This window comes from Cebus imitator, unplaced genomic scaffold, assembly GCF_001604975.1.
Source record: "Cebus imitator isolate Cc_AM_T3 unplaced genomic scaffold, Cebus_imitator-1.0 Scaffold220, whole genome shotgun sequence".
In the NCBI taxonomy this organism is placed as follows: Eukaryota; Metazoa; Chordata; class Mammalia; order Primates; family Cebidae; genus Cebus; species Cebus imitator.
Genome location: NW_016107535.1, coordinates 25000 through 52721, shown reverse-complemented (window position 1 = coordinate 52721; position 27722 = coordinate 25000). Strand labels below are relative to the sequence as shown.

Sequence of the window (27722 nt, the reverse complement as noted above, 5' to 3'; positions counted from 1 at the left end):
TAATACCAGCTGCTCGGGAGGCTGAGGTATGAGAATCACTTGAGCCCAGGAGGTGGAGTTTACAGTGAGCCAAGATTGCACCACTGTACTTCAGCCTGGGCAACAGAGCGAGATCCTGTCTCAAAAAACAAAACAAACAAACAAACAAACAAAAAGCAGTAAATACAGACAAAACACTTTTGCTTCTCTCATGGTCTGTGAGCAGACAGGTTATTGAGAGCCACAGTTCCCTTTTCTGTTCTGGCTGCTCTCAACCATCTGAAGAGGTGGCATGCGTGTAGCAAGAGCATATCTAACATAGAGGACCAGACCCTGGGCAAAGAGTGAGTGGGGAGGAAGACGAGAGGCCTGGGGAAAGGGCAATAAATTGAAGCAGAGACCATAGCTTGGCTAGGCTGCCCTGGAAAGAGAGCATTCCAGGTCTGAATCCTGCTCCGAGAGTAAGATGAGACAGTGTCAGACAAACCCTCCTGAAATTCAACCCAGTCCTCTGAATCAAGTACTGCAAGGTGCATTTCACTGAATCAAATAAACACCATTACCAATTTGAATTTGTTCCCTAAGATCACCCAATTGCCTAAGATGAATTTCCTGGCCTGTGATGGCTGCCTTGATGCCCAGCAGAGAATGAAAGACTGCAGAACTGGGAGGCTGGAAGAATCAAAGGTAAAGAAGCTATGACTAGGGCACCAGCAGCAATTCCTGCAAGGGGCCTTCCCTGTATGAAGGAACCAGCTCTGAACTCCTTGCCGCCTCTGAGAAAAAGAGTGAGAAGCTGTTTCACATCCTGAGCCTCAGCTTCCCAAGAACAACAAAAGCTATCATTTTCAGATTGGCCATTGTGCCCCAGGCATTTTCTCTATAAATGTCTATTACTTCACAGTTCAATTGACTTTTTAACAAAACATGAAAAGGCTCACAATGTAATATGAATAAATAAAGAATATAATAAAACAGTATATACTGTATAATCTTAGTTGAAAGAAAAAAGGGAGGAAGAAAGGGGGAGGTAAGGAAGGAAAGAAGAAAAGAAGGGAGGGAGGGCAGGCAATCTAACAAATGGTATCAAAGCATTAAAAATGTCCATCCTCTTTTAACTCAGTAATTCTATCTCCAAAAAAGAAATAATCAGAGAAACTGCCAAAGACTATAGTTTCACTTCCGTCCATGCATAACCTGAAACAAGCTCAAATCCCAACAAAAAGGAGTATTTAAATATGTTATAAAATGTCCACATGAAGGGAAGAAAATGTTTTTTCTCCCACTGCTTCAGAGAGAGAGAAAAACTAAAAAAGAAAGAGAGAGATATGCTTATTCACAGAACAAAAAACAACTTGAAGGACATCAACCTAAATATTGCCAGTAGTTTGTAGTTCCCAGTGTCATGAGATTTATGCTTGTGTATGTGTATTTTTTTTTTTTGAGATGGAGTCTCACTCTCTTGCCAGGCTGAAATGTAGCGGCACAATCTCAGCTCACTGCAACCTCCCATTGCCTGATTCAAGCTACTGTCCTGCGTCAGCCTCCCGAGGAACTGAGATTACAAGTGCACGTCACCACGCCCAGTTAATTTTTTTGTATTAGTAGAGACAGGGTTTCACCATGTTGGCCAGGATGGTCTCAATCTCCTGATATCACGATCCACCTGTCTCAGCCTCCCAAAGTGCTGGGAATGCAGTGTGAGCCACCATGCCCAGTGTGTGTGTGTGCGTGTGTGTATGTGTGTGTGCATTTTTATCAAGGGGAATATATTAGATATTTATTATTTCTCCTGCTCTTCTGTTGCTCCTCAGGATTTAACTTTTCCTCTAGTACAGCTTCCCTTCTGGCTGAAAAACTTCCATTAATATTTCTTTAAGAGCAGGTCTCCTAGAAATGAAGTCTCTTGGTATTCCATCACCTGAAAATATCTTTATTTTGTTCATTCCCAAAGAATATTTTCTCTGGATATAAAATCCTGGCTTGACAAGTTTTTTTCCCCCTTCCAGTATTCTAAAGATGTAGTTTCACTGTCTTTGTCCTTGGCCACCACAGTTTTGAATGAGAAATCGACAATCATTTGAGTAGGTTTCTTTCTTTCTTTCTTTTTCTTTCTCTTTCTTTCTTTTCCTTCTTACTTTTTCTGTCTTTTCTTTCCTTCCTTTCCTCTTTTTTCTCTCTCTCTTTCTTGATTCCTTCCTTATGTATAATGTGTCTTTCATATTCTTAATGTTTTTTTTAATCCTGATTCCCAGAAGTTTTCTTATGAGGTAAGTGGCTGAGGAGTTGTGACTAAATTTATCCTGTTTGAAATTACTTAGCTCCTTCAATTTGTAAAGATATGTCTTTCTCTAAATTTGAAGCTATTTCAGCCATTCTTTCTTCAAATTGTTTTACTGCACCAATATTTTTCTTTATACCTTTCTGAGATGGAACTCCAATAACGTGAATTTTCAGCCTATTGATATTATCCCACAGTACCATGAGATGCTTTTTATTTTTTCCAATTTTTTGTTTCATAATGTATATTTCACAGCATATAATTTCCATTGATCCACCTTCAAGTTTACTGACTCTTTTCTCTGTCATATTTATTCTGCCACTGAGCCCATATCATCTTTTCAGTTTTAAAATTTCTATCTGGTTATTCTGCATTTTCTATTTCTTTGCTGAGAACTTCTATCTTTCCATTAATTTCAAGAGTGAAAAATGGTTATACCTACTTTAAGTTATTGTCTAATAATTTCACCATCTAAGTCATCTCAGTGTTAGTGCCTATTGATTGTCTTTTCCTTTGAGTGCTTTTTAGATTTTTCTGATTATTTCGATACTGAGTAAATTTGAATTGTACCCTGGAATTTTTAATATTATGTTGTGACACTCTGGATCCTGTTAAAAATCATCTGAAAAATGTTGATTTTTTTTTATTTGTTTTACCAGGAAATTAACCCACTTAAGTTCCAACTGAAAGTACTATCTCGCTTTTTATGAATGTTAGCTCCAGTATCAGATCAGTTTTTCAAAGCTTTTGCTATGCCATTTGAGTCAATTTGTCACATGTTCCACTCAAGAGTTTGTCTGGGACTTGGGTGGTTGTTTTTGTTTGTTTTTTAGAGATAGAGTTTCCCCATGTTGGCCAGGCTGGTCTCGAACTCCTGACCTTAGATGATTCACCCACCTCGGCCTCCAAAAGTGCTGGGATTATAGGCATGAGCCACTGTGCCCAGCCAGTGGTTGTTAATATCATAGTTAGATTCTCAAAACCTCTTCTGTGCTTCCTGGGTCTGTTCCATGCATGCACACCTTGTAGTGTGCTCAGGACTTTTGTCATTCCAATTAGTGGATCCTTTTTTCCAGCTCTCCCTTCTCAAGAATTTCCTCACACTCTCCAGCCACCAGTGATTCACACCCTCCCCTTCCCCACTCCCCACCTCCTTCCCCTTCCCGCCCTCTTCTCCTCCCCGCCCCCTCCCCCCAGCTGGAGAGCCAGAGTTATCTCGGAGTCTTAGCTTTCCACTTTATTCTGCAATTCCATGTTCAGTGTGAGTAGCTGTTTAAGTTTTGAACCCACTACCCAGTCTACCTGCTACGACTTTTCAGAGTTCTCATATAGTTTTTTGCATTCTATCCAGTTTTTGTTGTAAACATTGGTAGAAATTGTGGTTGGATTATTTCACCTTGGCTGTACCAGCAACTCTTCCTCTTCAGCAATTTACTTCTCAAAACGTCACCCATGTCTCAAAGCTCCACTAAAATATTACTTTTTTCTAAGAAGCCATCCTTTTTGTCCCAGCTAGAAAACTTTCCTCTTCTTCTCATTAGGAAAGAAAGGGATCTGGCAATCTTGAGTATAAAACTTAAAGCCAGATTTTTTCATGACTATTTTTTGTTTTTGTTTTTTAGACGGAGTCTCCCTCTGTCACCCAGGCTGGAGTGCAGTGGTGCAATCTCAGCTCACTGAAACCTCCACCTCCCGGGTTCAAGCAATTCTCCCGCCTTAGCCTCCTGAGTAGCTGGGATTACAGGCGTGTACCACCACGCCTGGCTAATTTTTGTATTTTTAGTAGAGACGGCGTTTTGCCATATTGGCCAGGCTGGTCTCAAACTCCTGACCTCAGGTGATCCACCCACCTCGGCCTCCCAAAGTGCTGGGATTACAGGTGTAGGCCACTCTTTATTTAAACATCTGAGCGTAACGAGATGACTGGAACGAAATCAAGGTTAATCAAGAAGCACAACAGTGGTTAAGAGAGTGGACTTTGGAGTCAGACTGCCACAATCCCAGCTCTGCTAATTGCTAGATGTGTGACCTTAGACAAGTCACTTACTTCTTTATACCTCAGTTTCCTCATCTATGAAATAAAACTACTAACAACACTTACCACATGGAATTATTATGAAGATGAAGTGAGTTAATGGTTGTAAAGCCCCTTTTCTAATGCCGCATTGTGACTATTATGAATCTCTCACAGGTTGCCATAACTTTACTCTACAGATGTGTAAGAGATGGGAAAGTTCCTCAAAGTTTATCTCACAGACTACATTAAAAGAAGTTACAATCTCTTGCTCTATGGCCATTATCCACTATTAGCATAAACATATGCCCATGTACATATAGTCTCTAAATCAGCTATGTCTTAAATCAGCCATCTTGACTCTCTCCGGCGTGTCTGAACAGGACTGGGCAAGCTCCAAACCCTGGCACATGCTACTCCTTATTTGGAAACCCTCCTGACCTTCTCCTGACTAGCTTCCTCTTTTTCCTTGTCTTCTTCCTCCTGTTCTTTCCTGCTATCTCTTCAGGAAATTTCCAAGTTTTTAGCCAATTGGGTCAAGCATAGAATGTGAGGTCCTGTTCCAGCCGATGGAAACTGGACACAGCAGCAGGGCAATTGCGTCAAGTTATGAAAGTTATAAATGTCCCTGTCTGCCTTGTTCAAGTGTGCTCTCATGGCAAGACTGCCAGCAAGTTGCACCCTTCCTGCAGAAGTAAACTAGCCTTGCTGAGTGATCCATTGTCTCGGTGTGGATTCTTCCTGATGTTATAAACCCGATTCCAACAGATGAGAGAGCCTTAAGCAGGAAAAAGGGGAAAGGAGCAGACAGGGAATTGGCTCTATTTCCACCTCTTCCTGCGTCCTAAAAGTGACCATAATTTTTGTTTTGATAAATACTTGAAAAGGCCCAATTTGCGCTCTGTGTGAATCTGAGAAGTCACATGAGAGTGCGGGCATAATTGTAAGAGGTAGGTTAGATCTGGCTTCCACACTGGCTCTCCTTTGGGTCTAGGTTTTACGTTCTAAATCATGACCCCATAGTGAGACTGGTCTGCCTACACAGAGCTGACAGAATGATCTCTGTAAGAGGCAAATGGAACTGGGTCATTTCTCAGTTTACCCTCCAATGGTTCCCTGAAACAGAATAAAATCTAAATTCCTTAGGCTGTCCCAGAAGACTTGTGATTTTTGCTGCTGCTACTGCTATCTGTAACCTCATTTCCTGCCACTCCCTAACAGCTCTCACATTCCAGTCATACTGAATTCAGGTGGCCAACTCCATCTCTCCACCTCCCACCTGCACCACTTCCCTCATTCTCAAGGTCTAATATCCCTCCCCACCATCTTGTCAAAGATGCATATGTCTCCTCTTCCATGCAGATTACCCAAGGGCTTCAGTAGGCTTTTCCAGACTCCCCAGGACCCTGTTGGTCAGTCTTTCCCTCCTGTGCGCTCCCACAGCCCTCTGACCATCTTTCTAGTAGCACTTTCTGGTGTAGAGTAATCAATTATGTTATGTGTCCCTCTTTCCCTCAATACACCAGTGTTTTTCAAAACATGTATTATTTTACATTAGTGAGTCTCAAAAACAATTTAGGGCACAAGGACCAGGTTTTTAAAAAGACAATAAACTAGATTTTTAAATATCAGAATTCATTGCATGTAATAAGAGAAAGTAGAGCTTCAAGAAACTTTTTCTCTCAAATAAATCATTAGAAAGATGGGTAATAGCCTGGGCGCAGTGGCTTATGCCTGTAATCCCATCACTTTGGGGGGCTGAGGTGGGTGGATCATAAGGTCAGGAGTTCAAGACCAGCCTGGCCAACTTGGTGAAACCCCACCTCTACTAAAAATAGAAAAATTAGCCAGGCGTGGTGGCACGCACCTATAATCCCAGCTACTTGGAAGGTTGAGGCAGGAGAATCGCTTGAACCTGGGAGAAGGAGGTTGCTGTGAGCTGAGATCGCTGAGATAGTGCCATTGCACTCCAGCCTGGGCAACAGAATAAGACACCATTTCAAACAAAAGATGGATAACAGATAATGAACCCCCAAAGACCCATGACCCAGTTTCCATATTATCAACTCATAGTCAATCTTGTTTTGTTTATACTCCACTCGCACCCATACCCCTATATTTTGAAACAAATCCTGAACTCATCATTTCATTCATAAACATTTCAATATGTAACCCTTTAAAAAAGACCTAAAACAATAACTCTAATACCACAAAATGTACTTCTTATTGATGGTGGCAGTCATAAACGTTTGTAAGACTTAGAAGCTCCTAGGGAGAGATGCCACCTCATTTACCTCTGCATTTTCACGACCTGGCACTCAATAAGTGCTGAGTAATGAAAGGAAGAAGAGGAGAAAGGGAAAGGATAGAAGATAGAAAAGTTGTAAAAGGAAGAGGAAAGAAAGACTTTTTTTCTCTCTTTTAGCTTTGAATCATCTTGAACGTATTTTTGGTGAATTTCTCTAAAGAAAAGAAACAAAATACCAATTTAGCTTCCTCATCAATAATCAACTCCTGATTAAGTAAGGTTTCTGTATTTGTTGTTTTCTCTCTGGGATGTCACATATGACTGCACAAGTTGTTCACTGCATGATGGCATCTGGCTCTGGCTGGAAAAACACCCTTTTTTTTTTTTTTTTTTTTTTTTTGAGATGGAATCTCGCTCTGTCATCCGGCTGGAGTGCAGTGTCGCAATCTCGGCTCACTGCAAACTCCGACTCCTAAGTTCAAGCGATTCTCTTGCCTCAGCCTCCTGAGTAGCTGGAATTGCAGGTATGTGCAACCACATCCAGCTAATTTTTGTATTTTTAGTAGAGATGGGGTTTCACCATGTTGACCAGGATGGTCTGGATCTCCTGACCTTGTGATCCACCCACCTTGGCCTCCCAAAGTGCTGAGATTACAGGTGTGAGCGACCATGCCTGCCAAGGGCACCCTTTCTCAATAGCACAAAAGTGCTATATGGGCTTACAGGACACTGTGCTCGCTCCTGACTCTAGTGTATTAACATTGTTACCTGGGTCCACTCTGCTCCTTCTGCTGTCTTCTTCCCTTCCTCCTATACTGCCTATGGAGGCTATAGGCAGGGATTCTTCATACAGCTGGGCCCCTGGAGGTGTGTTCTTGGTAATGACTATAAAAGGCCATCTTTCTACAAAATAACTTTGGTAGCAGAAGCAGGACATCTCTCTTGGGAAAAGTCCTGGGTTCTGGGGCTGGCTCTGCCACTTGCTAGTCATAGGACTTTTAGATAGTCTCCCTGTGTTAGTCTGTTCTTGCATTGCTATAAATACCTGAGGCTGGGTAATTTATAGAGAAAAGAGATGTAATTGGCTCACAGTTCTGCAGGCTATACAAGCATGGTGCCAGCATCTGCTCACTTTCTGGGGAGACCTCAGGGAGCTTTTACTTATGGCAGAAGGTGAAGCAGAAGCAGGCACATGGTGAAAGCAAAAGCAAGAGGCAGTGGCAGGGGAGGTGCCACACACTTTTAAACCACCAGATCTCATGAGAACTCACTGTGATGAGGACAGCTCCAAGCCATGAGGGATCCACCCCCATGACCCAAACACCTCCCAGGAGGCCCCACCTCCAATACTGGGGGTTACATTTCAACATGAGATTTGGTGGGGACATATAGTCAAACCATATCTATCCCTCAGGCCACATTGCCTTTATGAAAGTAGAAATAATAGCTCTTCTGTCTCTTTCTAAGAATCCTTATAAGTACCAAAGAGAAAAAAAATGTTTTGGCAACAGTAAAGTAGCACAGAGATGTAAGGAATATTTTATTAATGATTTATGGTTATGTCCAGAATGGTAGTTCCTAAACTTCACTGCTATCTGGTGGATTTTCAATTATCCATCTCCTAAAAATTCTGTATTATAATTCTTTAAAAGCATAATTTCAAAACTATTAAAAAATATATCTTATATACTATTTACAGTAGCAAAACATCAAGCGCCAAGAAGCAAATTTAATTAAAGATAGGCAGGACTTTTCACTGAAAACTACAAAACACTAGTGAGAGAAATAAAAGATCTAAATAAATGGGAACACGTACCATGTTTATAAACTGAAAGATTCAACTTTGTTAAAATGTCACTTTCCCCCCAGATTGTGCCGGCTGATTGTATGTGTCAACCTGACTGTGCCACAGAGTACCCAGATAGTTAGTCAAACATCCTGGGTGTTTCAATGAGGTGGTTTTGGATAAAATTAGCATTGTAATCTGTAGGCTGAGTACAGCAGATTGCCTCCTCTCTAACAGTGGACTGTATCCAATCAGTTAAAAGCCTGAATGCATTAAAACAGGCTGAGCCTCCCACAGCTAAGGGGGAACCCCTCCTGTCTGACCGCCTGGAGCTGGGGCATTGTTGTTGTTATGGTTGGTTGTTGGGGTGGTGGTGGTGGTTGTTTTGGTTAGGGTTTTTTTTTTTTTTTCTCCTGCCATTGGACTCAGACTGAAACATCAGCTTTTTCTAGGCCTTAAGCCTACTAGCATTTGCACTAGAACTAGGCCATTGGCTTTCCCTGGTTCCCAGGCCTTTGGACTCAGACTCGAACTGCATTGGTTCTCCTGGGCCTCCAACTTGCTAACTGCAGATCTCGGTAATTTTCAGTTTCCATAATTGGATAAGCCATTGTTTTATTTCTCCTACTAAAGTTTTATGGTCTTCAGCAAAAAGTCTTGCCTATCTTTAATTAAATTTGCTTCTTGCACTGGATATTTTGCTACTGTAAATAATACATAAAATATATTTTCTAATAATTTATGAACCTATGCTTTTAAAGAATTATAATGCAGAATTTTTTTGGATAAGGGTAATTATGCACACACACATGCATGCTACTGATTCAGAATCATCTGAATCAAGGGCCATTTCAGAAGTCTTTCTGATGATATGCTCTGAGTTGAGATTTCACCCCGAAACAGGAACAGACACGTCACAGAACTTTCCTCACCCCAAATCCTAGGCAAAGGTAATTTGGCACAGATAGGAATTGGTGAGATGTTGGCAGATAGAAACTGCTTAGGGGCAAGAAAGCCACAATGAACCAACACCTCCCAGCCAATGCCTCACAGAATGCAAGGCCACGTAAAAAATGAGGGAAAGTCCTTGGCATTTTCCAGACGTGATGACTAGGTTCACTTTTTTTTTTTAGCCTCAGCAGATAATGGTACCTTCTTCTTGTTTGACTTTGCAGATCCATCTATTATACATACTTCTAGCATCACAGGAAGATTTTTACAAGTTCATTCAGCCAACAAACACCCATGACCTAACACCCGGCCTGAACATCTCAGCACTCCATAAATGCCCCTGTCTCCAGAAAGAGGCAGGGAGAAGGACATGACAGCTGCAGAGTGGCTCACCATTCAGAGCACCCAGCATCCAGGCTGGATGGTTCAGGGAAGCTGCCGGGGAGACACGTCTCAGCTCAGACAAGAAGATGAGGGCAAGTTGGACAGACTTGGAGGGGAATGAGCTGTGCTCAAGGGCCTCTTTGATCATTTCTTTGCATTTCCTGAAGAATATATTTTTTACCTTATCATGTAGACAACTTCGATCTGTGTTGCTAAGCCTAAAGAAACACTTGATAGCTTCCATAAACCTGACAGTTTCTTTTGACACTAAGTGTGGGAGGGAAATCACTAAACTAATAAGTATATGAAATATCATCCCTTCTTTGCAGAACTATGAGCTCATTCATCTCCAAAACAAAACTGTATTAAAAGTTTCAGACACATGAAAATGTTGATTTGCCTTCCATTTGTTTCATTATGTCCTTAAATCTAGAGTGGGGACTTAAAAATACACCATAAGAAAAACTATGGTCAAATCTAAGAGCTAATTGCAACACCAATGTAAGGCAACAAAACTCTCTCTCTTGTAGAGTAGAAAATAAAGCCAAGAGTTTTGTTTTTCATTACATTTATAGAGGGCCCTTTATGTGCAGGACACTGTGTGAAATGGACTTTCTCACGTAAACCCCTAACACGCTGCCACAGCAGGTGCCATATCCCATTTTATAGATGAAGCTGAAGTCCAGAACGGTCAGCCATTTGTCCAAAGTGGGCCTCTAGAAAGCACTGGAAGTGAGACGTAAACCCCCATTTACAGCAGTTATTGAGTACTAATTATTTGCCAGGCACTGATCTTAGCACTTTTCAAGTATTAACAGATTTAATCCTCACTTCAGCATTACAGGGAGACATCGCTGTCACCCCATTTTAGATACAGAAATGAGGCAGAGAGAGGTAAAATAATGTGTCCAAAGTCACTCATCCCTCTGACTCAGTGCCCGAGACAGATCAATGTGCACTGGAGGGTCTGGAAGGAGACATGCAGGTCATCCCTTTCCCTGGGCTGTGGAAATTTCAGAACTGAGTTCTACCCTGCTTCTGTGCCACTGTAGGAAGTTGAGGCCACACTTAGGGAAGCCATATGGCCAGCTTGAAACCTGTGAATCTTTGGATTTGGATCTCATCATTAATCTGCAAAGAAAAACAACCTTCTCCCAAGGCAGGCACCTTTCTGCCAACTATGACCTCACCTGTCACTCTGGTCAGTTACTTGAGCAGTGTTCTAAGAAGCACCTGGGGAAGTACAACAAATACTTGGTCCATTTTTACTACAGTTAAATTTAGCAAAACTTTGAGCAAATTTTCATACCCCAGGCTGGTGATTGATAGCAAAACTATCATGCTCATACATCACTCATGGCTGGGAAAACAGAAGTGAAACCTTCAGAAAATACCTCAGAGCGATCAACAGTAGTTCAAAAACAGAAAAGATGCATAAGTATGTGGTTGCCTACTGTAGCATCAAATGTAATGCTGAGAAATTTTGGAACAACCTAAATGTCTAGCCACAGGAACAAGCAAATTGTGATCAAGAAATCCAGGATTGCCTGTGAAGCCATTAACCCACGACATGCACTATAAAGATGAAAAACTATGTTCACGATAACGGGAGAAACAAAATAAACTTTTTTTTTTTTTTGAGACAGTCTCGCTCTTGTTGCCCAGGCTGGGGTGCGATGGCGAAATCTCAGCTCACTGCAACCTCCGACTCCCTGGTTCAAGTGATTCTCCTGCCTCAACCTCCTGAGTAGCTGGGATTACAGGCATGAGCCACCACACCCACCTAATTTNATTTTTAGTAGGGATGGGATTTCACCACATTAGCCAGGCTGGTCTCGAACTCCTGACCTCAGGTGATCCACCCACCTAGGCCTCCCAAAATGCTGAGATTACAGGCGTGAGCCACCACACCTGGCCCAAAATAATCTTTTGATCAACACTAAAATTGTAATTCTATTAAAAGCTTGCTTTGCAAATAGACTATGATTACGAGGGACCATTGTTACAAGCAAACAGTACTGTATCAGGATGCAGGATTTTTAAAATGTATCTTTGCTGGGCACCATGACTCATGCTGATAAATCCCAACACTTTGAAAGGCCAAGGCAGGAGGAATACTGGAGGCCATAAGTTCAAGACCAGTCTGGGCAACACAATCTAAAACAATTTTCTTAAAATAGCTCTATGTGATAGCACATGCCTATAGTCCCAGCTACTCAGGAGGCTGAGGCAGGAGGATCTCCTGATCCCATAAGTTCAAGGCTGCAGTGAACTACAATAGCTACTGCACTCCAGCCTGGGCATCAGAGGGAGACTCTGTCTCTAAAAGATATATAAAGAAATAAAAGTGTATCTTTACTGCTGTCATAATGTTTGTAAGTAAAACAGGAAAAGCAAGTTTGACACCAAGTTTGTTGCCTCCAGAGCATGCACATGGCCCTCCTATTTCACTTCCCCTCCGTTAGAACGTAGTAGTTTTGGCCAGGTGCAGTGGCTCATGCCTATAACTCCAACACTTTGGGAGGCCAAGGTGGGCGGATCACAAGATTGGGAGATGGAGACCATCCTGGCCAACATAGTCAAACCCCATCTCTACTAAAAAATACAAGAATTAGCTGGGCGTGGTGGCTCATGCCTGTAATCCCAGCACTTTGGGAGGCCAAGGTAGGCAGATCACCTGAGATCAGGAGTTCGAGACCAACCTGACCAACATAAAGAAACCCTGCCTCTACTAAAAATACAAAAATTAGCCAGGCGTGGTGGTGAGTGCCTCTAATCCCAGCTACTCAGGAGGCTTAGGCAGGAGAACTGCTTAAACCCTGAGGCAGAGGTTGTGGTGAGTCGAGATCGCGCCATTGCACTCCAGCCTGGGCAACAAGAACGAAACATCGTCTAAAAAAAAAAATTAGCTGGGCGTGGTGGAATGTGCCTGTAATCCTAGCTACTCGGGTGGCTGAGGCAGGAGAGTCGCTTGAACCAGGGAGTCGGGGATTGCAGTGAGCCAAGATCGTGCCACTGCATTCCAGCTTGGTGACAGAGCAAGACTCATCTCAAAAAAATAATAAAAATAGGCCAGACGTTGTGGCTCACGCCTGTAATCCTAGCACTTTGGGAGGCCGAGGTGGGTGGATCACCTGAGGTCAGGAGTTCAATACCAGCCTGGCCATCATGGTGAAACCCCACCTTTATAAATAAATAAATAAATAAATAAATAAATAAATAAATAATTAAAAATATAAAAATACAAAATATAGCATTATTCTTCCTTGAAGGCAACAAATCTAGGCCTACTCCCCCAGGTCTCTTGCCTTAGCACAGGGGACAGAAAACACATTTATTCAGCATCCACAGTGACCTGGTTCTGGCATACCTGAGCTCTTCCTTTGCATTATCAACTTGAATGGCGCTCACCTTCGAAGAGGAAAGCGGTGTTAATGGTCCCACGTCCCCTGAGGGAGGCTTACTAGTGAAAGGACTCCCTTAGCTTTGGCATATGCATCTAAAGAGGAGGGTTCCCTTTACCGCCCCAGGAGCAGCCACCTCCACAGAAGCAAGTTTAACAATGGTTTGGAAATTAGCTACCCCTGCTTCACCTCGTCCCCCTCCTCTTCCCTTCCTGGAGGGCTCGCCACTGGCCAGAGTGGGAAGAGGAAGGAGAGGCCAGCATCCAGCTCTGTTGCTTTCCAGCTTCATGACCCCCAGGCAAGTTACCTAACCTCTCTGGGCTCCATTTCCTCAACCATGAGCTAGTACTGTAATAAACTTTTCACGGACTGTTGAGCTATGTGAAATAATATATGTAAAAGGATTAGAACTGGGCTCCACAATGCAACAGCCCACTAGTCACATGTGGCTAGGCCAAATTGAGATGTGCTGTAAGTGTAAAAGTATACATCAAAGATTTCTTATGGAAAAAAAGAATGTAGATAGTATGATTTGTAATTTTATATTGAGTACATGGAAAAGTAACAGTATTTTAAATATATTGGGTTAAATAAAATACAGTTGACCCTTAAACAACACAGTTCCACTTATATGCAGATGTTTTTCAATCATAGTTACACTGAGTGTTCCTTTCTCTCCTGCCTCCCCCTCCACGTCCTTCTACCTCTTGTACCTCTGCCATTCCTGAAACAAGCCCAGCCCCTCCTTTTCCTCCTCCTCAGCCTGCTCAGTGTGAAGATGATGAGGACGAAGACCTTTATGATGATCCACTTCTACTTAATGAATAATAAATATATTTTTCTTCCTTATGATTTTCTTAATAACACTCTTTTCCCTAGCTTACTTTATTATAAGAATAGTATATAAAACATAATATATGAAATATGTGTTAATCCATGTTTTATGTTATCAGTAAGGCTTGTGGTTAACAGGAGGTTATTTGTATTAAGTTTAGGGGGCGTCAAAAGCTATACATGGATTTTCTTTTTTTTATTTTTCACAGTCTACTTTTAGAAAATATACAGATTTTCAACTGCACCCAGGCTAGTGCCGTTAACCCCTGTGTTATCCTATATTGTTTAAATTAATTTCACCTGTTTCTTTTTACTTTTTTTATTTGAAAAAATTAAATTTTATAAAAATAATAATAGAGACAAGGTGTTGCCCGGGCTGGTCTCTAACCCCAGGGCTCAAGCAATCCTCCTGCCCCAGCCTCCCAAAGTGCTGGAATTACAAGTGTGAGCCACCAAGCCCAGCCTCTTTTTGCTTTTTTAATGTGGCTATTACAAATTTGAAAACTACATATGCGGCAGCCCACACTTGCAGCTTGCTTTCTATTTCTATCAGATAGCACTGGCTTACAACATAGTTCTGCATTTGCACAACGTTAGTTCTTTCTCTATTTCTCCATCCTGGCTCACTGGTCAGCATTGTCTCAATATTGTCAGCACTGTCTAAAATCCTTCCCTTTTGTTTTTTGTTTTTGAGATAGAGTTTCACTCTGTTCTAGGCTGGAGTACAATGATTCCATCGTGGCTCACTGCAGCCTCAATCTCCCAGGCTCTAGTGATCCTCTTGCCTCAGCCTCCTTAGTAGCTGTGACTACAGGTGTGTGCTACCACACCTGAGTATTTTTTTTTTAATTCTTTGTAAAGACATGGTTTTACTTTGTTGCCCAGGTTCCAACTCCTGGACTCAAGAAATCCTCCCGCCTTGGCCTCTCGAAATGTCAGGAGGAATAAGCTACTGCAGCCAGCCTAAAATCCTTAATCTCTAGGCTGGGTGAGTTCCTTCTCCTTTCCAGGCCTCAGTGTCGCATCCTGAGACACATGATGGAGCGCTGAAAAAGAACTAGCCTTAGCATCAGAAGCCTGGGCTCCAGCCCTGGTTCTGTCATTACTAACTAGATGACTTTTAGCATGTCATTTTATCCCTCTGAGTGACAGTTTTGTCACTTAAAAAATAGGGCATGATGACACCCAGGTCATTGCATGAGATAACACGTATGACAGTGCTTGATAAAACATAACACGTATGACAGTGCTTGATAAAACATAACACGTGTGGCAGTGCTTGATAAATGCAAAGGACTATAGAGGTCAGGAGGAAGTAGCATCATTTTATATTATTACTGAACTATTTTCCATGTCTCATGTCTCTAAAAATGAATTTCCCCAAGAGTACACTTCCTCCTTCCCAGCTGCCCTCTTCCAACACAGCCAAAGCCCAGTGCTACAGACAGAACTCCTCAAACTACCACACAGAACAAGGGTGCTGTGTGAGGCAGTCATGAAGAAGCTCAAAGTGGAGATGGCCTTGCAAACAAACTGGCAAATACAATGTGGAAGGTGGGTCCACATTCCAGGGACCCAAACAGAGTACCAGTGTAGCAAGGACCCAAGCAGAGAGGAGCAAGAAGCAGAAGACACGTATGTAGAGGTCAACAAGAAGGACCCTAGAGTGCAAACATTTGCAAAACAGGGGATCAGGAAGGTATGCATGAGCCTGGAATCCTACAGCACTTAATGCAAAGAAAACATGAGGGTCTGATGCACAGTGGGCCACCTATGAGATGGGCCCTGTCATCGGAGATACCTGGTTGGTAGGTCCTTCCACAGATGGAACGCCGTTGCCTTCTTGCCTTTGCTACTTCAGGTTCTCCTGCTCACCCATGGTCCACTCAAGCATGTGTGCCATAAGTTCTTGGAGTTTAAGTACCACCTGCAGCAAATACATAACCCTCAGCTATTTGCACAGAGGTTTGTGAGAGAAGGAGCTCCTGACTCACAATATCCTGTTCCTATTTTTAGCCAGGAAATACCTCCTAACCACCTACACTCTATCTACCTCTTTGCAAGGCCACAAAGCATGAAAAGCACAAAGCTATGCCACCGTGTAGGTAACAGAGTGGGCTTTTCTACATCATAACATATTTCTTCCTAATTCCAAAATAAGATCCGGATTATTTCTAGTTAAGCTAAGCTGCCAACTCTTACTGTCTCAAAAATGCAATGTTCTATCTGAACGGCTCAGGAAAAGTAAATACACAAAGCTTCTTGGGTGAAGACCTGAAGTCAGGGTTTCTACAGCTGACTAGTCCTTCAATATACTGGTCCTTCAAGTAGACCTGTATTCAAATATTTAAAAAGAAAAAGAATCACAAAAGATCCTATTCTTATTAAAAAAAAAAAAAAAACATCAGGAAGCAAGTGTTTGTGAGACGGATAGTATGTGCAATAAGAGTAAACGCACGACTCATTCTGTCGCCCAGGCTGGAGTGCAGTGGCGCAATGTCAGCTCACTGCAACCTCTGCCTCCAGGGTTCAAGCGATTCTCCTGCCTCAGCTTCCTGAGTAGCTAGGATTACAGGTACCCACCATGCCTGGCGAATTTTTGTGTTTTTAGTAGAGACAGGGTTTCGTCATGTTGGCCAGGCTGGTCTCAAACTCCTGACCTCAGGTGATCTGCTGGCCTTGACCTCCAAAATTTCTGGGATTACAGGCACAATCCACTGTACCTGGCCTATTTTTAAAGGGTCTCTATCTTTTAAATACACATACTGAAATATCTATGGTAAAAATGAAAAAAAAAAAAAAACAGCTGAATTGGAAGTCAGTTAAAATAAAATCTTGTTTTGTATGACTAGTCACGTGCCGTAAATGAAAGTTAAACAAATAAAAAGTCCCCCCACTTTGAATCACCTATAAAATACAGAATATGTAGTCTGCTTATACAGCCCTAGACACTCATACAAAATTTCACTCAGTGAATCTAACACAGCTGCGTTAAACTCCAGCCCTGAAAGAGATCAGGATTTGTACCAGAAGAAATAATTATCTTCAGTTGACTACCAGGTTACACTAAAAAGACAAACATTTAAACACTGGGATCACACCTGACCCAACAAGCTGCTCTCCCTACAGAGATGGAGAGAATCTCTCATTCATGTCTCCCCACCTGCACTGGTGTGGCTGCCAGAGCCGTGGGCATTATTTCAGTTACCCTCTCTTTCTCTCTCAGTCTCTCCATTTTTAAAAACAAATGCTGAGCAGGGCTGAATTGACACAGTACTCTATATGCTCATATTTTTCTCCTCCAAGGTGAAGCTGTACTAGGCCTCTACTGTTTGAGTTTATATTTAAGGATTGAAGACAATCTAATCTCAACACATAGAAATATGGGGAAGGCATGGAGCCTGCCGAGTACTTCGGGCCACAGAGACTCTCTTTGATGAGGAAGTAGAGCCACGTCTGCCTACATGCAGCAGCAGAGAGCCCAGCATTCAATTGTTATTATGATGATTATTATCATTATCATCACGGGTATAAGTATCACTCACACAAAGTCATGTGCTAGGTACGCTCTCTTTTGTTGTAAATCTTCTGAATAACCCTGTGGGTTGATTATTTTACAGGTGAAGAAACTGAAGCTCAGAATAATCAAATGATTTTCGAAATGCCACACTGCTGGAAAGTGACAAAATCAAAATTCAAATCCAGTTTCCCAGGCCTACCCTTTTCTTTTCTAGCATGCTGCTACCCCTGGGTGGAAACAAGGGCTTTAAGGCACAGTTATTTACCTAGGTCTCTTCATTTTCTAAAACATAAAATAAATAAATAAATAAAAATCAACTTGTCACGTTATCTAACTGAGAAGCAGAGAAAACCGCACCCTGTGATTCCCAAGGGGTCACTTCTGCAAGTCTGCGCTACTGTACAGTTTCGCTTCCTGCTTCTCTGCTGCAATGCCGTCTTCCATTCCATCCCACCTAACATGCTTGAGAGAACAGGACAGGAAATGACTTTTGTTTAGAACAAAGACATACAGGTGACCCTATGCCAAAAACGAGAAGTACTTTTCTTTCCATCTTAACTCCTTTGGGTTACTATGGCCACTTAATAACCAAACTGAATGTTTATGAGGGTGAACTGCCAAAGGATGTGCTCTGCCCAAGGGCCACCAAACAGGAACCACAGGGACCCACCAGCAGTGTGACCTCGAATTAGATTCCTTTATGAACTTGTAATTTCGACTTCTCATGCGGGTGTTTATCAAGTAGCTGCAAAGGGAGCCCCCACACAACGCTGTAGGGACACAAACACTCAAGTCAGAGTTGCAGCCCACAGCTATCGCCAGGAGACAGAGGAAGGGAGTGACGGGAGGGAGGAAGGAACAGCCATCCTCTGCCACAGGACCCAGCTGCTGTCTCCCAGGAAGAACTGATAGGATGGGCAGTGTTACGCAAGTTAGTAAAGGGTTTGCCTCATAAACGCTGACCAGCAGTGGAAACCGTATGACCTAGATAGATAATGGACGGTGAGACCTTAGGGGCAAGGGTGACGTCTAATTTGCTTTTGTGTTCTCAAAAAAGAAGGCCTCAAATTGTTGTTGTTGCTATTTTTGTTGTTTATGAGACAGTCTCACTCTGTTGCCCACGCTGGAGTGCAGTGGCGAGATAGCTCACTGCAACCTCCGCCTCCCAGGTTCAAGTGACTCTCCTGCCTCAGCCTCCTGAGTAGCTGGGATTACAGTTGGATGCCCCATGCCCGGCTAATTTTTGTATTTTCAGTAGAGATGGGGTTTTGCCGTGTTGGGCAGGCTAGTATCAAACTCCTGACCTCAGGTGATCTGCCTGCCTCGGCCCCCCCAAAGTGCTGGGATTACAGGCGTGAGCCACTGTGCCCTGCCATGTTGTTGTTTTGTTTTGCTTTTAAGGTCATGATTGTATTAGTCCATTCTCACTCTTCTACAAAGAAGTTCCAGAGACTGGATAATTTATAATTGACTTGCAGTTCCATATGGCTTGGGAGGCCTCAGGAAACTTACAGTCATGGTGGAAGGCAAAGGGTCAGCAAGGCACCTTCTTCACAAGGTGGCAGTAGGAACTGCTAAACACATAAAACCATCAGATCTTGTGAGAACTCACTCACTGTCATGAGAACAGCATGGAGAAAACAGCCCCCATGATTCAATTACCTCCACCTGGTCTCTTTCTTGACACGTGGGGATTATGGGGATTACAATTCAAGATGAGATTTTGGGTGGGGACACGGGCAAACCATACCAATGGTCATGTACTACATTTAGGATTTTGGAAGGTATTCATGACTGAATACTGAAACTGTTTTCACATACCACAGCAGAGTCGGAAGAGTTCAGTTTGAAGAACTGGATTCCCAACCTCAGAATCAATTTGGCCATATGAGAGGTCAGCTGGAGAGGAGGGAGATTGGAGACAATAGAAGGATATGCTATCTAAAAGGCCTTTCAAAGAGTTGGACCCACTGATAACTCCAAAGAAGATGGGCAGGTTACCCTCTGTCCTCAGATGGGAGGGGAGGTGGCTGGGGAAAGGATTCCAACCCTGAGCTCCACTGCGGGAAGGTGAGCAGAGTCAAGTTCTGGGCTTGGTTGTACTTACTTCTGCTCACAAGCTCAACATCCCCACCTCTGCCACCAGCAGTGGAGTTATGAGAGCAAAGGAGACAGGCGAATAGGATCACCCCAGAGGATCCGTATGGGATGAGGCCAGCCAGTGAATAACCCATGCTTCCAAGGAACCCAGGCCACAGGAACACACACCTTCACTCGTGAGACCCGGAGAGGCCAGAGGAGATAATCCCTTGGGAGGGCGAGTGAAACGGCTGGTATCAGGCCATCCAGGGAGGAACCAGAGATACCCTCTGACTCAATGTGTAGAAAGAGCCAGGGAGTCTGACACAAAAAGTGTGTCAAATATTAAGTAATTCAGTATCAGGAGCCAAAGCCTCCCTGACCCCCAGTCTAAGTTAGGAACCCCTCCCCTGTGCTCCCACAGCACGCTGTACAGACCCCAAGACCACACCCCTCACAGTTTCTACGTCTGTTTCCTCTATCAGGGCATGACTTTCAGAGATTAGGAACCGTCCCAGCCTTCTCTGAAGCCCAGGCACCTACCACACCACTAGGCCCAGGCTAGGTCCTAAGAAATCCCTTTTGTATGCCCTGAACAAATGAATCATGAATAAGGTACCTATGGAATGTTTGTATTTTTAGTAGAGATGGGGTTTTGCCATGTTGGTCGGGTTGGTCTCAAATTCCTGACCTCAGGTGATCCACCCGCCTCAGCCTCCCAAAGTGCTGGGATTATAGGAGTGAGACACCATGGCTGGCCAGCATTTTAGCAATCTTAAATGTCACAGCACTCCATTGCACTTAGACATTATCTGGATTCTAATTTGAATACCACTGCACTTCAGCCTGGGTAACAGAGCCAGACCCTGTCTCAAAAAAACAAAACAAAACCAAAAAAAGGCTAGTGCACCTGATTTCCACCCAAGGGAAAATAAAATCAATACCTGGCCTGACTGAAGAGCCAAATACAGCAAGTCCAAGAGAAGGCAGCTAGCTAGGTGCTACCTGTCTCTCCCACATCATAAACAAAGGCTTCAGTGGAAACACCCTGACATGAGAAAAAGAAAAAACTCGTCAGTTAGCTACTACAAACTACAAAGGGCAGAAGCCTGGTGAGGTGATTCACACCAGTCCTGTGAAACCCAGCCCGGTGATCAGCAGATGACCTGGGAGCAGGGGTGGAGGAGGTGGGGAGGCGGACAAGCATGAGAGGGAGTGATGGAGAACTCGCTGGAACAAGCATCTTGGGTTTTTGTTGTTTGGTTTTTGAGCTGAAGTTTCACTCTTGTTGCCCAGGCTGGAGTGTAATAGCAGGATCTCGGCTCACCACAACCTCTGCCTCCCAGTTCAAATGATCCTCCTGCCTCAGCCTCCTGGTTTATATTCCTTATTGAAATTTTTTAGAGGAAATCAAGAAAAAGAGCATCCTGAAGGAACGGATTGCAATGGTCTGAAAGGGAAGGACTAGAGAATGCAAGCTGCTGTTGAGGTGAGGTAGAGAACTCTCCTCAGCCCCCGCCAAGAAATTCTTCACACCAAGTAGCTACCCCTAGGAGACTGAATATCATTATCAAGTCTATCAACAGTCTCTGCCTATCATCACACATGTTAACACCATTGACTCGACATGAGCAACGTGCTAGTGCCGTGCTGCTGGGCAGCTTGTCTCTCTCCAATAATCATTAAGAATCATTAAGAATCTGGCAGGTGGAAACGAGTCACCTGCATTTAATAGACACAAATTAGAAGCTGTAGGCCGGGCTTGGTGGCTCACACCTGTAATCCCATCCATGTGGGAGACCAAGGTGGGCAGATCACTTGAGGTCAGGAGTTTGAGACCAGCCTGACCAACATGACGAAACCCTGTCTACTAAAAATACAAAAATTAGTCAGGCATGCTGGTAGGCACCTATAATCCCAACTACTGGGGAGGCTGAGGCAGGAGAATCACTTGAACCTGAGAGGCAGAGATTGCAGTGAACTGAGATCTCACAACCGCACTCCAGGCAGGGTGACAGAGCAAGACTCAGTCTCAAAAAAAAGAAGATGAAGAAGAAGAAGAAGCTTTACATGAAGAACTAAGCCACTTGCCCACAGTCATGGAGCTGGTACAGAGCTAGCATTCAACCCACTCATCTGACTCCAAAGCCCACGCCTACAGCACCCAAAGGAAAGACTGCCCCTACAAGTAAGGGTGGGTAAGAAAGGGTTCCTGTGAAGAAAGAGTGTTGGACCTTGACCTTGATGAAGCAGTGCTGGAAGGACATCCAGAAGGTCCATAGGGTCCCCGAGATCCCTTGGGAGAAGAAAAACAAAATCAAATGCCCTGTAGTTATTCTGCTATTTTTCAAATAGTAAATGCTATCTGGTCGGAACCTTGGAATACTAATTATCTTACATAAATTCAAATTGATGTATTCTCTCTCTATGCTGACAGAAAGTCAAATACAGGAAGATTTCCATCCAAAGCTCAAGCTTTCTACACTACCAGCTCCCATTAGCCTGCCAACAATGTTACCCAGGTTCCCCTGACCATGGTGCATGGGCTTCATGCTCTCTAAGGCCTAGCATCACACCATCACAGTCAGAAAAGATCTTAGTGGACACCAGCTTACTCCTCTACCTGATGAATAAAAATTCCCCACTCTCACAGCAACGAAAAGTAGCCAGCCAGCATCTACTTCCACATCTGTAATAATGATTAGCTTTCTTTCAAGATGGCCTGCCTGCAGAGAGCCAAATATTAATTATGAATTATTTTATACATTGGACTGAACTCTTCCCCATTTCCCTAAGCATCCATTTTCTGGTTCTAACAAATATCTGTTCTTTTTTCCATAAAACAACCTTTTAAGACTATGGTATTTTTTTTTTTTTTTTAGATGGAGCTTCACTCTTGTTACCCAGGCTGGAGTGACTATGGCATTCTTAAACCTTCTCTTTTTTAAGCTAAACATTCTCAGTCTTTGAATCATTCTTTAGATAACATGGTTTCTGAAGGTCCTAACTTTTCTGTTTATTGTCCTCTGCGCCTATTTCCATTTGCCCACTTCACTCGTAAAAGAATGACAGTGTTGGAAACAGATGCTCGGTGCCACAAAGAAAAATTAGCAGAGACAAAGGATCTCTCAGCAAAGCAATTTTTACTTCTTGCACTGCAGGAAGGGCAGCCTCACTAACCATTTTGCCACAAGAATACAATGAACAAAGGAAAAGCAGACATGTGTATCCCTTACACATTTGGGGTTGTCCTTACTGCTACGTCTGATCTCTGTTCGTTGGAGCCAGACCTCCAACTAAACTAAAACCCAATTGGCTAATAACTTAAAACTTTTTTAAACAGGTAAGGGACATAGGCTGTGAGCTGGGACATGCCTGTGAGCACGTCCAGCACAGATATCTTGGTTAAAGTACAAGGACATAGAATATACTACATGCTGTAAGCATGCATGTCTAACAGCTACATAGGATAGGGCTTAACAAAGAGTTATTAGCAAATTTATTTTTTCACAAGAAAGGAAATTTTGAAGAGAAACTTTTCTACTAAGTTTCCAGGTGTGACCCACCTAGTATAAAACAGGAGGAATGACTACACCTCTATGATGCAAATACTAAAAGTTTCTGGTTAGTTTTTAGTGCCTTCATGCTAATGACTCTCAGTTGAAATCAGGTGCAGTAGAATTTTTTTTTTTTTTTTTTTTTGAGACAGGGTCTAGTTCTGTCACCCAGGCTGAACTGCAGTGGTGTGATCCCAGCTCACTGCAACCTCCACCTCCCAGACTCAAGTCATCCTTCCACCTCAGTCTCCTGAGTAGCTAGGAATACAGGCACACCACCACTTCCAGCTAATTTTTGTATTTTTTGTAGAGATGGGGTTTCACCACGTTGCCCGGGCTGGTCTCGAACTTTTGATCTCAAGCAATCCCCCCCTACCTCAGCCTCCCAAAGTGCTTGGGCAACTGACAGCCTCTCTTTTCTTACAAGTTCTACTTTTTAGCCCCACCTCCCCACTGCCTTGCTTAACCACTGGTATTTGGAGCCTGCAGCTAGGTGTTTACATTTTCCTTTGTGCAGCCTGTCTTTCTTCACTCAGTCCTTCCTCTAGGCGGTTAAGTTTATAGGGAATCTTGATTCTGGCATATACAATATTTTCTACTCCTCTCAGCTTTAAACGTTCCATAAATGTGATCAACAAGCCCTTTATTTATTCATCTAAATCATAGGTTAGAGCTAAGAAGAGACTATCCCCATGACCAATACAAATTAGCACCTTTAGCGACAGTTTCAGAAGCACTACATCTAAACCAACTGAACCATCATCCAGTACACACTTACCATCTCGTCTATGAGAACATAAACCCTGTAACTGAGGATACAAAGGTGCTCACTAATAGAAGAGTTTTAACTCTTATCATCACAATCAATGTAAATTAAAGTGTATGCTTCTGTATCATACAAAAATGCCTGATCACTGAGGAGATACTTGGGATGGTCTTTAACATGGAGGCTATATGGCTGTATGTCAATTTTACTGTGCAGACACCAGAAAGAGGAACTAAAGCAGAGGTACAAGAAGCTGGGCATGACTGCCAGTTGGGAAAGAAGTTATCTTACACCATGAGACATTACGGATAGAGAAGAGCTAAAGTGCTTTTCAATAGGAGCCCCAAATTAAAAGTATCAGGGCATGATAACTCTGTCTCATGTCCCAGTGTAAGCAGCAGCCGCAGAAACATATTTAATGATAATAATTCCCTGAAATATCATAGTTATCACTTGTTTAGTACTACCACGTGCTATGCATTTCACATATGTCATCTCAGTTACTGCCTGATACCGTTGGTTTATAATTATTCATTTTAAATTTTAAATTAAATTTCTTTCCCCCTAGGTTGCTCCCATCTCCATAAGGCCTTGAGGACCTCCAACAGCACTTCAGCAAAAAACATTTTCAGGTTTCCTCAGGTAATTCATTCAACCAACCAACCAACCATCCCTCAGATAAATATTTCTCAAGCTCTCCTAAGGGTAAGGCACTGTGCTGGGTGCTGGGGAATCTGGCTGACGTTAAGCAACTGCGTTTCTTGGCTTTATTTCTCATGGGCCATGGGCTTCAATTTTCTCTCCCAAAGCCTTGTTCTTTCCTCTCTCCCCATCGTTAGCTATGGACTTTGGGTAGGTTGCCTAAAACACTGATGTAATGCCCTTCACCTGATAAGTATGGTGGTGAGGTACACATGTGTCTAGCATAGTTCCAGGGACAGAAGACACTTACCAGCCTTAGGGGTTTCTTCTTTCTTCCTTTCTCCCTTCCTTGCTTTCTTTCCTTTCCTTTCTTTTCTTTCTTTTCAATCTTTCCTTTCTTCCCTTCCTTCCCTCCCTTCCCTCCCTTCTCTTCCTCCTTTCCTCTCTCCTTCCTTCCTTTCCTTCTCTCTCTTTGTTCCTTTCTTCATTTCCTATGCAGTCTGACTGACTTTTCTTAGGAAATGTAAGAGTAAAGTAGAAGTTGATTGTTCTGTTTTCCCCTAGGACATCTGTGAACATTGCATCATTTGCCACCATTAGGGAACTAAGCCTGTATTCACTGTATATCACTTTTTTTTTTTAAGGAAAGAAAGAAAAATTGTAGTTCTGAATAGGTTCAGCAAGTCATGGTTCCTTGTTTTTCTTTTTCTCCTGACACTATTCTTTTTATAAAATCCAAAGGAAATGACCTTAGATCAGTTAAATACAACTTTTAGAGAAGTGGCTCAACTCGCTGTAAGATGGAGCTGATTTGACATCAGGTTCTTCTGATCGCAAGTCCAGGGGTGTTTCTGCCTCACTCGGTCATCTCTCTTGCCCCCTTGCTTCCCTAGACTCACGGTGATATTCCCTTACATCCAGGCAGAACTCAGGTAATATGTCACTCCAGTCACCCTGACGATTTGCCTCTTGAAAACATAATCACTGTGCAGTAAAGAGGAAGCCAAAATGAACCACATTCAGCTGCTCAAAGCACTAAAGAGTATGTTGCTAGGGAGAGAGAGACACTGCTAGCCAAAGGCGAGTGAATCAAAAACAACCCCTTGCATCGGACATTCTTTTTATTTTGTTGCTGTGGTGGTGGTGGTGGTGGTGGTTGCTGTTGTCAATACAGAGACCTGTCTAAATTCTACAGTATTTAATATGTATTCAACAGACGTTTATTGTAGACCTGAGTAACCACTTTTTGGTATGAACCAGACATAACTTGCATGATGTTTCACAAGCTGCTTTGGATGTTATTAGCTTTCTGTGTCACTTCCCCATCCTTGCTCACACCCAAAAGATGATTTTTTGTAGAGCTTAAGAAGCAAAATCCCTCAAACAAATCACTTCCTCAAACAGCAACGTAATCTCTCCTTCCTTATGGCAAGGTCTCTTGACTTGCTTATGCTTGATTACTCTTCCCCACTTTCCACCGGTTCCTCAAATAACTGAAGTCAGCTCACATCATTCCACTGAAACTGACTTTCTAGTTGCAAAATCTAAAGACTCTTTTCCCAAACTTATTTCAAACAGGCCTCTCTGGATCTTTTTCAAACTCCCTCCCTCTAATGCCTTATAGGCGTTCTCCCCAGCTTAACCTCCTCTGGATCCAGCTTCCTGCCAGTCCTGAAATGCCCACATCCTCAGGGGTCCAGCCTTAGAGGTAGGCTCCCCTCACTTTGTGCTTCTTACATAGGGAAGATTTCTGCCTCCACATGGCCAGCCCCCAGTGACATCTCCCCCAGACTCCAGACCTCATCTTTTATTTGTTTGTTTTTGAGACAGGGTCTTATTCTGCTACCCAGTCTAGAGTGCACTGGTGTGATCTCGGCTCACTGCAACCTCCGCCTCCTGGGTTCAAGCGATCCTCCTTCCTCAGCCTCCTGCGTAGCTGGGACTATATAGGCATGCATCACCATGATAGGCTAATCTTTTTTTTACTTTTTGTAGAGACAGGGTTTTGCCATGTTTCCCAGGCTGATCTCGAACTCCTGAGCTCAAGATGCACTCACCTTGACTTCCCAAAGTGCTGGGATTACAGGTGTGAGCCACTGTGCCTAGCCTCAGACCATATCCTTTCAAAAAATGTTAGAGACCTGCACAAAAGCTTTATATTCTACATTTACTTTTTAAAAAAATGTATTAAACATTTGCTAAGTGCTAAGCATAATTCTTAGTGCGTAGGATACAAAAGTAAATAACCCAGATGAAGATCAACATCCTTAGAGTTTTACTTTCTAGCAGAGGGAGACACTAAGAACCATAAACTTAACAAATAAAAGAACTATTCAGTATCTTAAAAGATGCTAAGTGCTCAGAGAACAAAGCAGAGCATAGTGCAAGAAAGGGGGGATCAGGCCTGTCTCCGTGGCTCATGCCTGTGATCCCAGCACTTTGGGAGGCCAAAATAGGCAGATGACTTGAGGTCAGGAGTTCGAGACTAGCCTGACCAACATGGTGAAACCCCATCTCTACTAAAAATACAAAAATTAGCTGTGTGTCATGGCAGGCACCTGTAATCCCAGCTGCTCAGGAGCCTGAGGCATAAGAATCACTTGAACCCAGGAGGTGAGGGTTGCACTGAGCCAAGATCACGCCACTGCACTTTGGTCTCAGCAACAGAGCAAGACCCTATCTCAAAAAAAAAAAAAAAGAAAAAGAAAAGAAAGAAAGAAAAAAGAAAGTCGGGATCAGAAGTACTAGATTGAGGTAGGTTTCCATTTTCAGAAGGGCTGTCAGAGGAGACCTCACAAAGAAGGGGACATTTGAACAAAGAGTTGAAGATGGTGAAGGAATGAGTCCTGAGATATCAGGAGAAGAGTTTGCAGCAAGGCTGAAGGTTGGAGTGCACTAGTGTGCACTAGTTAGAAAGAAAGGAGCAAGAAAGCGGGTACATGGAGACTGGGTCCGGGAGGAGCAGAAACAATGGAGCTGGGGAAGTGGAGGAGATGGGGCAGGGCCTTTGAGGTCTTGGCAAGAACTCTGGCTTGCCAAGAGTCTTGGCAAATAAAATAGGAGCTGCTGCAGGAGGCTAAGCAGAGGAACAACCAGACCTGACTTAATATGCCAGAATTTCTCAGGTTTCCATGTGGGAACAGGAATAGGAGACAAGGAGAGTGGCAAAGAGACAGTAGTAGTCCCAGCGAGAGATGCTCATGGCTTAGACCAGGTGGTTGCGGTGGAGGCAGTGAGAAGTGGATATATTTTAGATGTGCTTTGAAGATCATGCCTG

General features: G+C 43.1%; 1 protein-coding gene across 11 annotated transcripts in view; it reads right to left on the bottom strand.

The window, feature by feature from the left end:
- The window catches only part of ST6GAL1 (ST6 beta-galactoside alpha-2,6-sialyltransferase 1), a 132058-nt gene that overhangs the window by 83391 nt on the left and 20945 nt on the right, over nucleotides 1-27722 (bottom strand). For 6 of the 11 annotated variants that reach the window (XM_037746082.1, XM_037746077.1, XM_017549560.2 and 3 more), the window contains one exon: nucleotides 15683-15808. The exons of 3 other annotated variants lie outside the window; for them this stretch is intronic. The gene's annotated coding sequence lies outside the window, so the exon portion shown is untranslated. Of the gene's footprint in view, nucleotides 1-15682; nucleotides 15809-17758; nucleotides 18094-20424; nucleotides 20444-27722 lie in introns of those variants that run through there. 2 more of the 11 variants (XM_037746080.1, XM_037746079.1) reach the window with 2 other exon arrangements.